The sequence below is a fragment of the Ranitomeya variabilis genome, chromosome 4 (assembly GCF_051348905.1).
Source record: "Ranitomeya variabilis isolate aRanVar5 chromosome 4, aRanVar5.hap1, whole genome shotgun sequence".
Lineage (NCBI taxonomy): Eukaryota > Metazoa > Chordata > Amphibia > Anura > Dendrobatidae > Ranitomeya > Ranitomeya variabilis.
Genome location: NC_135235.1, coordinates 604,157,661 through 604,173,344, shown reverse-complemented (window position 1 = coordinate 604,173,344; position 15,684 = coordinate 604,157,661).

Genomic DNA, 15,684 nt, shown 5'->3' with positions numbered 1-15,684 from the left:
AATGTAGCCGTGCTGGCACTAGATAGCAGATCCTCCTCGCCAAGCTCTGGTCACTCTCCCTCTTCTGATGTCTAATTCATTAATTAGAAAATAGGGAAAGGCACTGTGTCTGGTCAGAATTCAGTAAGAATTAATAATGGGAACTGACCAGACTGATGTGGGGTCGCCAGATCGAATACACATCTGATGATTGCGGTAATAAGTCCACAAAGATAACATACTAATTTGCATGCGTTCTCCACCCTGGTACAGCATACATCAGATAGATCAATTTATATTTATTTACTAGCTGTACTACCCGGCTTCGCCCGGGGTAATAACTGCTGTTAGCAAAATAGAATGTGTTAACAAAAATTTATTCTGCACAAAAAACCCACAAAACAAATAGATAGAAATGTAATTTTTAAAAGGCAAAAACTAAGCTAATAGAAGCATTTTACAACATATATTTCAACACCAGAGATATTCCACACAGATTGAACTAAATTGGCCAAGTAATGTGAAGTAATCTTCTACTACTTATTCGAGAGCCTTTTGATAAACGACATTCTTAGTTTTTCCTTCAGGTGCAAAGACAAACAGATTTTTGGCTGTCCCAACTCTTGAACATTCCACATAAAGTTGACCATGAGAAAAGCATGGAGATTGTAAATCTAAGCTAGCTGAAGAGCCCGGCGTTGCCTGGGCATAGTAAATATCTGTGGTTAGTTATAGCACCTCACTTCTCTTATTTTCCCATCACGCCTCTCATTTTCCCCATCACATCTTTCATTTTCCCCCTCACATCTCTCATTTTCTCCCTCACACCTCTCATTTTCCCCCTCACTCCTCTTATTTTCCCCCTCACTCCTCTCATTCCCCCCTAACACTTGTCATTTCGACCTCACATCTGTCATTTTCCGATCACTCTACTATTTTCCCTCACTCCTCTCATTTTGCACTCACACCTTTTCATTTTCACCTCACACCTCTCATTTTCACCTCAGTATATACATGTTTGTCATCTCCCTTATATATAGTATACACCTGTATGTCATCTCCTGTATATAGTATATACCTGTATGTCATCTCCCCTGTATATAGTATATACCTGCTGTGTGTCATCTCCCCTGTATATAGTATATACCTGTATGTCATCTCCTCCTATATATAGTATATACCTGTATGTAATCTCCTCCTGTATATACCTGTGTGTCATCTCACCTATATATAGTATATATCTGTGTGTCATCTCCTCCTGTATATAGTATATACCTGTATGTCATCTCCTCCTATACATAGCATATACCTGTATGTCATCTCCTCCTGTATATACTATATACCTGTAGGTAATCTGCTCCTGTAAATAGTATATACCTGTGTGTCATCTCCTTCTGTATATAGTATAAACCTGTATGTCATCTCCTGCTGTATGTAGTATGTACCTGTATGTCATCTCCTCCTCTATATAGTATATACCTGTGTGTCATCTCTCCTGTATATAGTATATATCTGTGTGTCATCTCCTCCTGCATATAGTATATACCTGTGTGTCATCTCCCCTGTAAATAGTATATAACTGTGTGTCATCTCCTCCTGTATATAGTATATATCTGTATGTCATCTCCTCCTGTATTAGACCTCGTTCACACGTTATTTGGTCAGTATTTTTACCTCAGTATTTGTAAGCTAAATTGGCAGCCTGATAAATCCCCAGCCAACAGTAAGCCCACCCCCTGGCAGTATATATTAGCTCACACATACACATAATAGACTGGTCATGTGACTGACAGCTGCCGGATTCCTATATGGTACATTTGTTGCTCTTGTAGTTTTTCAGCTTATTAATCAGATTTTTATTTTTGAAGGATAATACCAGACTTGTGTGTGTTTTAGGGCGAGTTTCGTGTGTCAAGTTGTGTGTGTTGAGTTGCGTGTGGCGACATGCGTGTAGCAACTTTTTGTGTGTCGAGTTGCATGTGACAGGTTAGTGTAGCAAGTTGTGTGCAGCAAGTTTTGCGCATGGCGAGTTTTGCGCGTGGCGAGTTTTATGTGTGGTGCCTTTTGAGTATGTGCAAGTTTTGTGTGAGGCAACTTTTGCATGTGTTGCAACTTTTGTGCATGTGGCAATTTTTCCGCGTGTGCAAGTTTTGCGTGTGGCGAGTTTTCCATGAGGTGAGTTTTGCATGTGTGGCGAGTTTTGCGTGTGGAGAGTTTTGCGTGTGGCGAGTTTTGAGCGGCGACTTTTGTGTTTCAACTTTTATGTGGCGAGGTTGGTGTATGTGTGGTGAAATGTGCGCTGAGGGTGGTATATGTGTTTGAGCACGTGGTAGTGTGTGGCGCATTTTGTGTGTGTGTTCATATCCCCGTGGTGGTGTGGTGATTATCCCATGTCGGGGCCCCACCTTAGCAACTGTACAGTATATACTCTTTGGCGCCATCGCTCTCATTCTTTAAGTCCCCCTTGTTCACATCTGGCAGCTGTTAATTTGCCTCCAACACTTTTCCTTTCATTTTTTCCCCATTATGTAGATAGGGGCAAAATTGTTTGGTGAATTGGAAAGCGCGGGGTTAAAATTTCACCTCACAACATAGCTTTGACGCTCTCAGGGTCCAGACGTGTGACTGTGCAAAATTTTGTGACTGTAGCTGCGACGCCTCCAACACTTTTCCTTTCACTTTTTCCCCATTATGTAGATAGGGGCAAAATTGTTTGGTGAATTGGAAAGCGCGGGGTTAAAATTTCACCTCACAACATAGCCTATGACGCTCTCGGGGTCCAGACGTGTGACTGTGCAAAATTTTGTGCCTGTAGCTGCGACGCCTCCAACACTTTTCCTTTCACTTTTTCCCCATTATGTAGATAGGGGCAAAATTGTTTGGTGAATTGGAAAGCGCGGGTTTAAAATTTCACCTCACAACATAGCCTATGACGCTCTCGGGGTCCAGACGTGTGACTGTGCAAAATTTTGTGGCTGTAGCTGCGACGGTTCAGATGCCAATCCCGGACATACATACACACATACATACACACATTCAGCTTTATATATTAGATTTATGATTGAGTCGTATAGTTTTACAAAATTTTCCATTTTTGTGCTTTCATTTTTCTGTTTTCTTCCAAGAGTCGTAACTTTTCTATTTTTGCACTGGTGTAGTCATATGAGTGCTTGTTTTTGTTTTTTGTTTTTGTTTTTTGCTTTGAAGTGTTGTTTTAGATAACACTATGTATTTTATCATACAATGTATTGGAAAACAAGAAGAAAACTGTGTTGAAATGGTGAGAAAAAAGGCATTATATTTTGGGTTTTGTTTATCACTGACATACATGTTTCTTCAGGTCTGTACAAGTATGGCAATAATAATAATAAATCATTATTTGTATAGCGCCAACATATTCCGCAGTGCTTTACAATGCCACAGTTCATATGCAAGTCAAAAGTAACAGTGTTAAAGATAATACAATGATCAAAGCAAAGATAGGAATGACTCTGCCCGTAAGAGCTTTTACAATCTACAGTGAGGTGAAGGGGGAAACACAAAGTACAGGTGCTTTTTCACAATGAAGGCCAACCTTCTTGAGGGAATGGGGATAGATAAAGGCTGCATGATGTTGTCACCATGTCTGGTGCTTTTGGAATAAATGGCAATGCCATTTACCGTATATATTCATGTATAAGCTGAGATTATCAGCACTTTTTTGTGCTGAAAACGCCCCTCTTGGCTTATACATGAGTCAATTGTACAGAACGCTGGCGGGTAGGGGGAGTGGCATAGCAACGACAGGAGACGGCGGCTGTGGCACAGGGACAGTTACAGCTGCAGCCACTGGCTAACAGAAGACATCATACTCACCCTCCGTCGCTGCATCTCCATCTCTGCATCTCTGTTGTCCTGGCGCCGGCAGCTCTCCTCTCCTGTGCTGAGCGGTCACATGGTACCGCTCATTAAGGTAATGAATATGTACTTGTCTCCACTCCCATAGGCGTGGAGCGCATATTCATTACCTTAATGAGCGGTACCACGTGACCTCTCGGCACAGGAGAGGAGATCTTCCAGCGCCGGGACAACTGAGACGCAGGCGCGAATAGGACGAGGGAGGGTGGGTCTTGTCATGGGGGACAGGGGAAGCTGTGCCATGCGGACCAGGGGAGCCAAGCCATGCGGACTGGGGGAGCCATGCATACAACAGGGGGAGCAATGCATACCAGGACAGAAGGGGGAGCCACATACCAGGACAGGGGGAGCCACATGCCAGGACAGGACAGGGGGAGCCACACACCAGGACAGGGGGAGCTACATACCAGGACAGGGGGAGCCGCATACTAGGACAGGGGGAGCCACATACTAGGACAGGACGGGGGAGCCACATTCCAGGGCAGGGGGAGCCACATGACAGGACAGGGGGAGCCACGCATAGCAGGACAGGATAGGGAGAGCCACATACCAGGACAGGACAGAGGTGCCACATACCAGGCCAGGACGGGGGAGCCACATACCAGGACAGGACAGGGGGGAGCCATGCATAGCAGGACAGGGGGAGCCACATACCAGGACAGGACGGGGGGGAGCCATGCATAGCAGGACAGGGATGAGGGGACAATGCATACCCGGCTTATACTAGTCAATAAGCTTACACAGTTTTCCATGGCAAAAGTAGGTGCCTCGGCTTATACTCAGGTTGGCTTATACTCGAGTACATACGGTATATGGTGAAAAAAAATTGTAAAACAAATAAAAATATTGATTTTTATTGCCATTATCTGAGACCCATAACATTTTAATTTTTCTGTCGATGAAGCTGTGTTAAGGTTTTTTTTTCACGACAAGCTTACTTTTTTATTAGAACCATTTTGAGTTACATATGGTGTTTTAATCGCTTTTTATTGTATTTTTTGGTGGAGTTTCTGTTACAGGGAAACCACAATTGTGGCGTTTCGATTTTCTTTTTTTCTCTTTATATTTTTTACTGTACATGTTAATTAGTTTTATATTTTAATAGACTAGTCTATTATGAATGTGGTGATACCAAATACAGTCATGGCTGAAAGGGTTGGCACCCTTCAAATTGTTCCAAAAAATGAAATATTTCTCCCAGAAAATTATTGCAATTACACATGTTTTGTTATACACATATTTATTTCCTTTGTGTATATTGGAACTTGGAACAACATAAAAAAACAAGGAAAAAAATGCATTGGACATAATTTAACACATCCCAAAAATGGGCAAAATTGTCACCCTCAACTTAATACTTCATTGCCCACCCTTTGGAATAAACAACTGCAATCAATCGCTTCCCATAACCATCAACAAACTTCTTATACTTCTCAACTGGAATTTTAGACAACTCTTCTTTTGCAAACTGGTGCCTTCTCCCATCAATTGTAAGATCTATCCACAGGTTGTCTATGGGATTTAAATCCTGTCTCATTGTTGGTCCATTCCGAACTCTCCAGCGCTTTGTTTCCATCCATATCTGAGTACTTCTTGATGTTTGTTTGGGGTAATTATCCTGCTGGAGGATCCATCACCTAGGATGCAAACCCAGCTTTCTAAAACTGGCCATTACATTGCTACCAAAAATCCTTTGGTAATCTTCAAATTTCATGATGCCTTGCACACAGTCAACACACACAGTGCCAGAGGAAGCAGAACAATCCCAAATGATCTTTGAACCTCCAACATATTTAACAGTAGGTATGGTGTTCTTTTCTTTTTAGGCCTCATTCCGTTTTCAATAAACAGTAGAATGATGTGCTTTACCAAAAAGCTCTATCTTGGTCTCAACTGTGCCCAAGATGCTTTCCCAGAAGGATTTTGGCTTACGAACCTTTTTGCAAACTGCACTCTTGCTTTTTTATGTCTCTGTGTCAGCAGTGAAGTCCTCTTGGGTCTCCTGTCATAGCGTTTAATCTCATTCAAATATTGGGGGATAGATCGAGCTGACACTGATGCACCCTGAGCCTGCAGGACAGTTTGCATTTCCTTGGAACTTAATTAGGACTGCTTAGAAATGTAGAATTTTTTTGTAAATTTATTAAAAAAGAAAAACTGGAATATCCCATGGTCATAAGTATTCAGACCATTTGTTCAGACACTCATATTTAAGTCACATGCTGTCCATTTCCTTGTGATCCTCCTTGAGATGGTTCTACTCCTTCATTGGAGTCCAGCTGTGTTTAATTAAACTGATAGGACTTGATTTGGAAAGGTATACACCTGTCCATATAAGACCTCACAGCTCACAGTGCATGTCAGACCAAATGAGAATTATGAGGTCTAAAGAACTGGCCAAAGAGCTCAGAGACAGAATTGTAGCAAGGCACAGATCTGGGCCAAGGTTACAAAATAATTTCTGCAGTACTCAAGGTCCTAAGAGCACAGTGGCCTCCATAATCCTTAAATGGAAGATGTTTGGGATCACCAGAAGTCTTCCTAGACTTGGCCAAACTGAGCAATCATGGGACAAGAGCCTTGGTGAGAGAGGTAAAGAGGAACCCCAAGATCACTGTGGATGAGCTCCAGAGATGCAGTAGGGAGATGGGTGAAAGTTCCACAAAGTCAACTATCACTGCAGCCCTCCACCAGTCGGGCCTTTTGAATGCGGTCAAGTACAGAGATATCCTGGATGAAAACCTCTTCCACAGTGCTCTGGACCTCAGACTTGGCCGAAGGTTCACCTTCCAACAAGACAATGACAGTAAGCACACAGCTAAAATAACAAAGGCTTTAAAACAACTCTGTGACAATTCTTGACTGGCCCAAGCAGAGCCCTGACCTAAACCCAATTGAGCATCTCTGGAGAGACCTGAAAATGGCTGTCCACCAACGTTCACCATCCATCCTGATGGAACTGGAGAGGATCTGCAAGGAAGAATGGCAGAGGATCCCCAAATCCAGGTGTGAAAAACTTCTTGCATCATTCCCAAGAAGACTCATGGCTGAACTAGCTCCTCAAAAGGGTGCTTCTACTCAATACTGAGCAAAGGGTCTGAATACTTATGACCATGTGATATTTCAATTTTTCTTTTTTAATAAATTTGCAAACATTTCTAATTTTTTTTTTCAGTCAAGATTGGGTGCAGAGTGTACATTAATGAGAACAAAATGAACTTTTTTGAATTTTCCAAATGGCTGCAATGAAACAAAGAGTGAAAAATTTAAAGGTGTCTGAATACTTTCCGTCATGATGCTATATAATTTTTACCATAAGGTGAAGGCTGTGAAACTGAGATCCAAAGAGCAGTGGTGGACTTGTAGGTCTTTTTTTTCACCATTTCACTTATTACTTGTTCTGAAAAAGATAAGCACTTATATGCCTACTAGATGGTAGCCCGATTCTAACGCATCGGGTATTCTAGAATATGTATGTAGTTTATGAAGATTTTAGAATAATGCAATTTATACACAGGATTCGGCCGGTCACGACCAATTAGCGAAGCGTGGTTCAAATCCTGTGCCAATTCGCGGCTGGACTGCGCCTGTCGCTGATTGTTCGTGGCGGGCCACGTAGTATATAGCACAGCCACTTAGTATATAACAGCCCACGTAGTAAATAGCACAGCCACGTAGTACATAGCACAGCCACGTAGTATATTGCACAGCCACAAAGTATATAGCACAGCCCACGGAGTATATAGCACAGCCCACGGAGTATATAGCACAGCCATGTAGTATATAGCACAGCCCACGGAGTATATAGCACAGCCACGTACAGGGCCGGACTGGCCATAGGGCACTTCTGGCAAATGCCAGAAGGGCCGGTGCCAGTGGTGGGCCGCTCAATCCGCCGCCCCCGCCGTCGCATTCAACTATACCGGCGTATAGACGCCGGTACAGTTGAATGCAATGATGGAGGAGAGAGCGTCTACAGACGCTCCTCTCCCATCATTCCCCGCTCTGCCTCTGACACTGCGGGTGCGCGATGATGTCATATCATCGCGCACCTGCTGTGTCCCGGGCAGACTGCAGCTGCTGAGACAGGAGCAGGAACCAGGAAGCAACGCTGGGCACGAGGAGAGGTGAGGAGAGTTTTTTTTTTTTCTGGACTGTGGGGCCATTCTCGGAGGAGGTGAGGGGAGGAAGAGAAGAGATGTGGGCTGTATATAGTTCTCTGGGCTGTGCTCTGTGCTGTATACTGCTGTGGGCTGTATATAGTTCTCTGTGGGCTGTGCTCTGTGCTGTATACTGCTGTGGGCTGTATATAGTTCTCTGTGGGCTGTGCTCTGTGCTGTATACTGCTGTGGGCTGTATATAGTTCTCTGTGGGCTGTGCTCTGTGCTGTATACTACTGTGGGCTGTATATAGTTCTCTGTGGGCTGTGCTCTGTGCTGTATACTGCTGTGGGCTGTATATAGCTCTCTGTGGGCTGTGCTCTGTGCTGTATACTACTGTGTGCTCTGTGCTATATATAGTTCTCTGTGGGCTGTGCTCTGTGCTGTATACTGCTGTGGGCTGTATATAGTTCTCTGTGGGCTGTGCTCTGTGCTGTATACTGCTGTGGGCTGTGCTCTGTGCTGTATACTACTGTGGGCTGTATATAGCTCTCTGTGGGCTGTGCTCTGTGCTGTATACTGCTGTGGGCTGTATATAGTTCTCTGGGCTGTGCTCTGTGCTGTATACTGCTGTGGGCTGTATATAGTTCTCTGTGGGCTGTGCTCTGTGCTGTATACTACTGTGGGCTGTATATAGTACTCTGTGGGCTGTGCTCTGCTGTATACTGCTGTGGGATGTATATAGCTCTCTGTGGGCTGTGCTCTGTGCTGTATACTACTGTGGGCTGTATATAGCTCTCTGTGGGCTGTGCTCTGTGCTGTATACTACTGTGGGCTGTATATAGCTCTCTGTGGGCTGTGCTCTGTGCTGTATACTGCTGTGTGCTCTGTGCTATATATAGTACTCTGTGGGCTGTGCTCTGTGCTGTATACTACTGTGGGCTGTATATAGCTCTCTGTGGGCTGTGCTCTGTGCTGTATACTGCTGTGTGCTCTGTGCTATATATAGTACTCTGTGGGCTGTGCTCTGTGCTGTATACTACTGTGTGCTATATATAGTTCTCTGGGCTGTGCTCTGTGCTGTATACTACTGTGTGCTCTGTGCTATATATAGTACTCTGTGGGCTGTGCTCTGTGCTGTATACTACTGTGTGCTATATATAGTTCTCTGGGCTGTGCTCTGTGCTGTATACTGCTGTGGGCTGTATATAGTTCTCTGTGGGCTGTGCTCTGTGCTGTATACTACTGTGGGCTGTATATAGTTCTCTGTGGGCTGTGCTCTGTGCTGTATACTACTGTGGGCTGTATATAGTTCTCTGTGGGCTGTGCTCTGTGCTGTATACTACTGTGGGCTGTATATAGTACTCTGTGGGCTGTGCTCTGTGCTGTATACTGCTGTGGGCTGTATATAGTTCTCTGTGGGCTGTGCTCTGTGCTGTATACTACTGTGGGCTGTATATAGTACTCTGTGGGCTGTGCTCTGTGCTGTATACTGCTGTGGGCTGTATATAGTTCTCTGTGGGCTGTGCTCTGTGCTGTATACTACTGTGGGCTGTATATAGTACTCTGTGGGCTGTGCTCTGTGCTGTATACTACTGTGGGCTGTATATAGCTCTCTGTGGGCTGTGCTCTGTGCTGTATACTACTGTGGGCTGTATATAGTACTCTGTGGGCTGTGCTCTGTGCTGTATACTACTGTGGGCTGTATATAGCTCTCTGTGGGCTGTGCTCTGTGCTGTATACTACTGTGGGCTGTATATAGTTCTCTGTGGGCTGTGCTCTGTGCTGTATACTACTGTGGGCTGTATATAGTACTCTGTGGGCTGTGCGCTGTGCTGTATACTGCTGTGGGCTGTATATAGCTCTCTGTGGGCTGTGCTCTGTGCTGTATACCACTGTGGGCTGTATATAGTTCTCTGTGGGCTGTGCTCTGTGCTGTATACTACTGTGGGCTGTATATAGTTCTCTGTGGGCTGTGCTCTGTGCTGTATACTGCTGTGGGCTGTATATAGCTCTCTGTGGGCTGTGCTCTGTGCTGTATACTACTGTGTGCTCTGTGCTATATATAGTTCTCTGTGGGCTGTGCTCTGTGCTGTATACTACTGTGGGCTGTATATAGTACTCTGTGGGCTGTGCTCTGTGCTGTATACTGCTGTGGGCTGTATATAGTTCTCTGTGGGCTGTGCTCTGTGCTGTATACTGCTGTGGGCTGTATATAGTTCTCTTTGGCTGTGCTCTGTGCTGTATACTACTGTGGGCTGTATATAGCTCTCTGTGGGCTGTGCTCTGTGCTGTATACTACTGTGGGCTGTATATAGTTCTCTGTGGGCTGTGCTCTGTGCTGTATACTGCTGTGGGCTGTATATAGTTCTCTGTGGGCTGTGCTCTGTGCTGTATACTGCTGTGGGCTGTATATAGCTCTCTGTGGGCTGTGCTGTATACTACTGTGTGCTCTGTGCTATATATAGTTCTCTGTGGGCTGTGCTGTATATAGTACTCTGTGGGCTGTGCTGTGTATAGTACTCTGTGGGCTGTGCTGTGTATAGTACTCTGTGGGCTGTGCTGTATATAGTACTCTGTGGGCTGTGCTGTGTATAGTACTCTGTGGGCTGTGCTGTGTATAGTACTCTGTGGGCTGTGCTGTGTATAGTACTCTGTGGGCTGTGCTGTTGTTGTGAATTTGCTTTTTGCTCCCTCTAGTGGTTACTAGTTTTTTGACTCTGGTTTTTCTGTCATTCCTTTTATCCGCACCTGGGTCGTTAGTTAGGGGTGTTGCTATATAAGCTCCCTGGACCTTCAGTTCTATGCCTGGCAACGTAGTTATCAGAGCTAGTCTGCTGTGCTCTTGTCTACTGATCCTGGTTCCAGTTATATCAGCTAAGTCTGCCTTTTGCTTTTTGCTATTTGTTTTGGTTTTGTATTTTTGTCCAGCTTGTTCCTCATCTATATCCTGACCTTTGCTGGAAGCTCTAGGGGGGCTGGTGTTCTCCCCCCGGACCGTTAGACGGTTCGGGGGTTCTTGAATTTCCAGTGTGGATTTTGATAGGGTTTTTGTTGACCATATAAGTTACCTTTCTTTATTCTGCTATCAGTAAGCGGGCCTCTCTGTGCTAAACCTGGTTCATTTCTGTGTTTGTCATTTCCTCTTACCTCACCGTCATTATTTGTGGGGGGCTTCTATCCAGCTTTGGGGTCCCCTTCTCTGGAGGCAAGAAAGGTCTTTGTTTTCCTCTACTAGGGGTAGCTAGATTCTCCGGCTGGCGCGTGTCATCTAGAATCAACGTAGGAATGATCCCCGGCTACTTCTAGTGTTGGTGTTAGGAGTAGATATATGGTCAACCCAGTTACCACTGCCCTATGAGCTGGATTTTTGTATTCTGCAGACTTCCACGTTCCTCTGAGACCCTCGCCATTGGGGTCATAACAGTTTGCCAGGCCCGTATTAAATGTTTAATGCATTGCAGAAGAGGGATTATAAGAAAGAAGATTCTGAGTTTTTTTTTTTTTCTTCTTCCCCTTTACCTCAGAGTGGCTATGCTTGCTGCAGACATGAATGTCCAGACCTTGATTACAAGTGTGGACCAGCTGGCTACTCGTGTGCAGGGCATACAAGACTATGTTATCAGAAATCCTAGGTCAGAACCTAAAATACCGATTCCTGAACTGTTTTCCGGAGACAGGTTTAAGTTTAGGAATTTCGTGAATAATTGTAAATTGTTTTTGTCCCTGAGACCCTGTTCATCTGGAGATTCTGCTCAGCAAGTAAAAATTGTTATTTCGTTCTTACAGGGCGACCCTCAGGATTGGGCTTTTTCGCTGGCGCCAGGAGATCCGGCATTGGCTGATCTTGATGCGTTTTTTCTGGCGCTCGGTTTACTTTATGAGGAACCCAATCTTGAGATTCAGGCTGAAAAGGCCTTGCTGGCTATGTCTCAGGGGCAGGACGAGGCTGAAGTGTATTGCCAAAAATTTCGGAAATGGTCCGTGCTGACACATTGGAACGAGTGTGCACTGGCCGCTAATTTTAGAAATGGCCTTTCTGAAGCCATTAAGAATGTTATGGTGGGTTTTCCCATTCCCACAGGTCTGAATGATACTATGGCACTGGCTATTCAAATTGACCGGCGGTTGCGGGAGCGCAAAACCGCAAATTCCCTCATGGTGTTGTCTGAACAGACACCTAATTCGGTGCAATGTGATAGAAAAACCGCAAATTCCCTCATGGTGTTGTCTGAACAGACACCTGATTTAATGCAATGTGATAGAATCCTGACTAGAAATGAGCGGAAAATTCATAGACGCCGGAATGGCTTGTGCTACTACTGTGGTGATTCTACACATGTTATCTCAGCATGCTCTAAACGTATAGCTAAGGTTGTTAGTCCTGTCACCGTTGGTAATTTGCAACCTAAATTTATTCTGTCTGTAACTTTGATTTGCTCACTGTCGTCTTATCCTGTCATGGCGTTTGTAGATTCAGGTGCTGCCCTGAGTCTCATGGATCTCTCATTTGCTAAGTGCTGTGGTTTTACTCTTGAACCATTAGAAAATCCTATTCCTCTTAGGGGTATTGATGCTACACCATTGGCAGCAAATAAACCGCAGTATTGGACACAGGTTACCATGTGCATGACTCCGGAACACCGCGAGGTGATACGTTTCCTGGTTTTACATAAAATGCATGATTTGGTTGTTTTAGGGCTGCCATGGTTACAGACCCATAATCCAGTCCTGGACTGGAAGGCTATGTCAGTCTCAAGTTGGGGCTGTCGTGGTATTCATGGGGATTCCCTGCCTGTGTCTATTGCTTCTTCTACGCCTTCGGAAGTTCCGGAGTATTTGTCTGATTATCAGGACGTCTTCAGTGAGTCTGAGTCCAGTGCACTGCCTCCTCATAGGGACTGTGACTGTGCTATAGATTTGATCCCAGGCAGTAAATTTCCTAAGGGAAGACTGTTTAATCTGTCGGTACCTGAACATACCGCTATGCGTTCATATATCAAGGAGTCTCTGGAGAAAGGACATATTCGTCCGTCTTCTTCCCCTCTTGGTGCGGGATTCTTTTTTGTGGCAAAAAAGGACGGATCTTTGAGACCTTGTATTGATTATCGGCTTTTAAATAAGATCACTGTCAAATTTCAGTATCCTTTACCGCTGTTGTCTGACTTGTTTGCCCGGATTAAGGGTGCCAAGTGGTTCACCAAGATAGACCTTCGTGGTGCGTACAACCTTGTGCGCATTAAGCAAGGTGATGAATGGAAAACCGCATTCAATACGCCCGAAGGTCATTTTGAGTACTTGGTGATGCCTTTTGGGCTCTCCAATGCGCCTTCAGTTTTTCAGTCCTTTATGCATGACATTTTCCGGAAGTATCTGGATAAATGTTTGATTGTTTATCTGGATGATATTTTAGTTTTTTCTGATAATTGGGATTCGCATGTGGAGCAGGTCAGGTTGGTCTTTAAAATTTTGCGTGAAAATTCTTTGTTTGTCAAGGGCTCAAAGTGTCTCTTTGGTGTACAGAAGGTTCCCTTTTTGGGGTTCATTTTTTCCCCTTCTGCTGTGGAGATGGACCCAGTCAAGGTCCGAGCTATTCTTGATTGGACTCAGCCCTCGTCAGTTAAGAGTCTTCAGAAGTTCTTGGGCTTCGCTAACTTCTACCGTCGTTTTATCGCTAATTTTTCTAGCATTGTGAAACCTTTGACGGATATGACCAAGAAGGGCTCCGATGTAGCTAACTGGGCTCCTGCTGCCGTGGAGGCTTTCCAGGAGTTGAAACGCCGGTTTACTTCGGCGCCTGTTTTGTGCCAGCCTGACGTCTCACTTCCCTTTCAGGTTGAGGTGGATGCTTCGGAGATTGGGGCAGGGGCCGTTTTGTCGCAGAGAGGCCCTGGTTGCTCTGTTATGAAACCTTGTGCCTTTTTCTCTAGGAAGTTTTCGCCTGCCGAGCGAAATTATGATGTGGGCAATCGGGAGTTGTTGGCCATGAAATGGGCATTTGAGGAGTGGCGTCATTGGCTCGAGGGTGCTAAGCATCGTGTGGTGGTCTTGACTGATCACAAAAATCTGATGTATCTCGAGTCTGCTAAACGCCTTAATCCGAGACAGGCCCGCTGGTCATTGTTTTTCTCCCGCTTTGATTTTGTTGTCTCGTATTTACCAGGTTCAAAGAATGTGAAGGCCGATGCTCTTTCTAGGAGCTTTGTGCCTGATGCTCCTGGAGTCGCGGATCCTGTTGGTATTCTTAATGATGGAGTTATCTTGTCAGCTATTTCTCCGGATCTGCGACGTGTGTTGCAGAGATTTCAGGCTGATAGGCCTGAGTCTTGTCCACCTGACAGACTGTTTGTCCCGGATAAGTGGACCAGCAGAGTCATTTCCGAGGTTCATTCCTCGGTGTTGGCAGGTCACCCGGGAATTTTTGGCACCAGAGATCTGGTGGCCAGGTCCTTTTGGTGGCCTTCCTTGTCAAGGGATGTGCGGTCATTTGTGCAGTCCTGTGGGACTTGTGCTCGAGCTAAGCCTTGCTGTTCTCGTGCCAGCGGTTTGCTCTTGCCCTTGCCTGTCCCGAAGAGACCTTGGACACATATCTCCATGGATTTCATTTCTGATCTTCCGCTATCTCAGGGCATGTCCGTTATCTGGGTGATATGTGATCGCTTCTCCAAGATGGTCCATTTGGTTCCTTTGCCTAAGCTGCCTTCCTCTTCCGATCTGGTTCCTGTGTTTTTCCAGAACGTGGTTCGTTTGCACGGCATCCCTGAGAATATTGTGTCAGACAGAGGATCCCAGTTCGTTTCCAGGTTCTGGCGATCCTTTTGTAGTAGGATGGGCATTGATTTGTCGTTTTCGTCTGCTTTCCATCCTCAGACTAATGGACAGACGGAGCGAACCAATCAGACTTTGGAGGCTTATTTGAGGTGTTTTGTCTCTGCTGATCAGGACGATTGGGTGACATTCTTGCCGTTGGCTGAGTTTGCCCTTAATAATCGGGCTAGTTCCGCCACCTTGGTTTCGCCTTTTTTCTGCAACTCTGGTTTCCATCCTCGCTTTTCTTCGGGTCATGTGGAGCCTTCTGACTGTCCTGGGGTGGATTCTGTGGTGGATAGGTTGCAGCAGATCTGGAATCATGTGGTGGACAACTTGAAGTTGTCACAGGAGAAGGCTCAGCGCTTTGCCAACCACCGCCGCGGTGTGGGTCCCCGACTACGCGTTGGGGATTTGGTATGGCTTTCTTCCCGCTTTGTTCCTATGAAGGTCTCCTCTCCCAAATTTAAACCTCGTTTTATTGGGCCTTACAAGATATTGGAAATCCTTAATCCTGTATCTTTTCGTCTGGATCTTCCTGTGTCGTTTGCTATTCACAATGTATTTCATAGGTCCTTGTTGCGGCGGTACATTGTGCCTGTAGTTCCTTCTGCTGAGCCTCCTGCTCCGGTGTTGGTTGAGGGCGAGTTGGAGTACGTGGTGGAGAAGATCCTGGATTCTCGCCTCTCCAGGCGGAGGCTTCAGTACCTGGTCAAGTGGAAGGGCTATGGTCAGGAGGATAATTCCTGGGTGGTCGCCTCTGATGTTCATGCGGCCGATTTAGTTCGTGCCTTTCATGCCACTCATCCTGATCGCCCTGGTGGTCGTGGTGAGGGTTCGGTGACCCCTCACTAAGGGGGGGGTACTGTTGTGAATTTGCTTTTTGCTCCCTCTAGTGGTT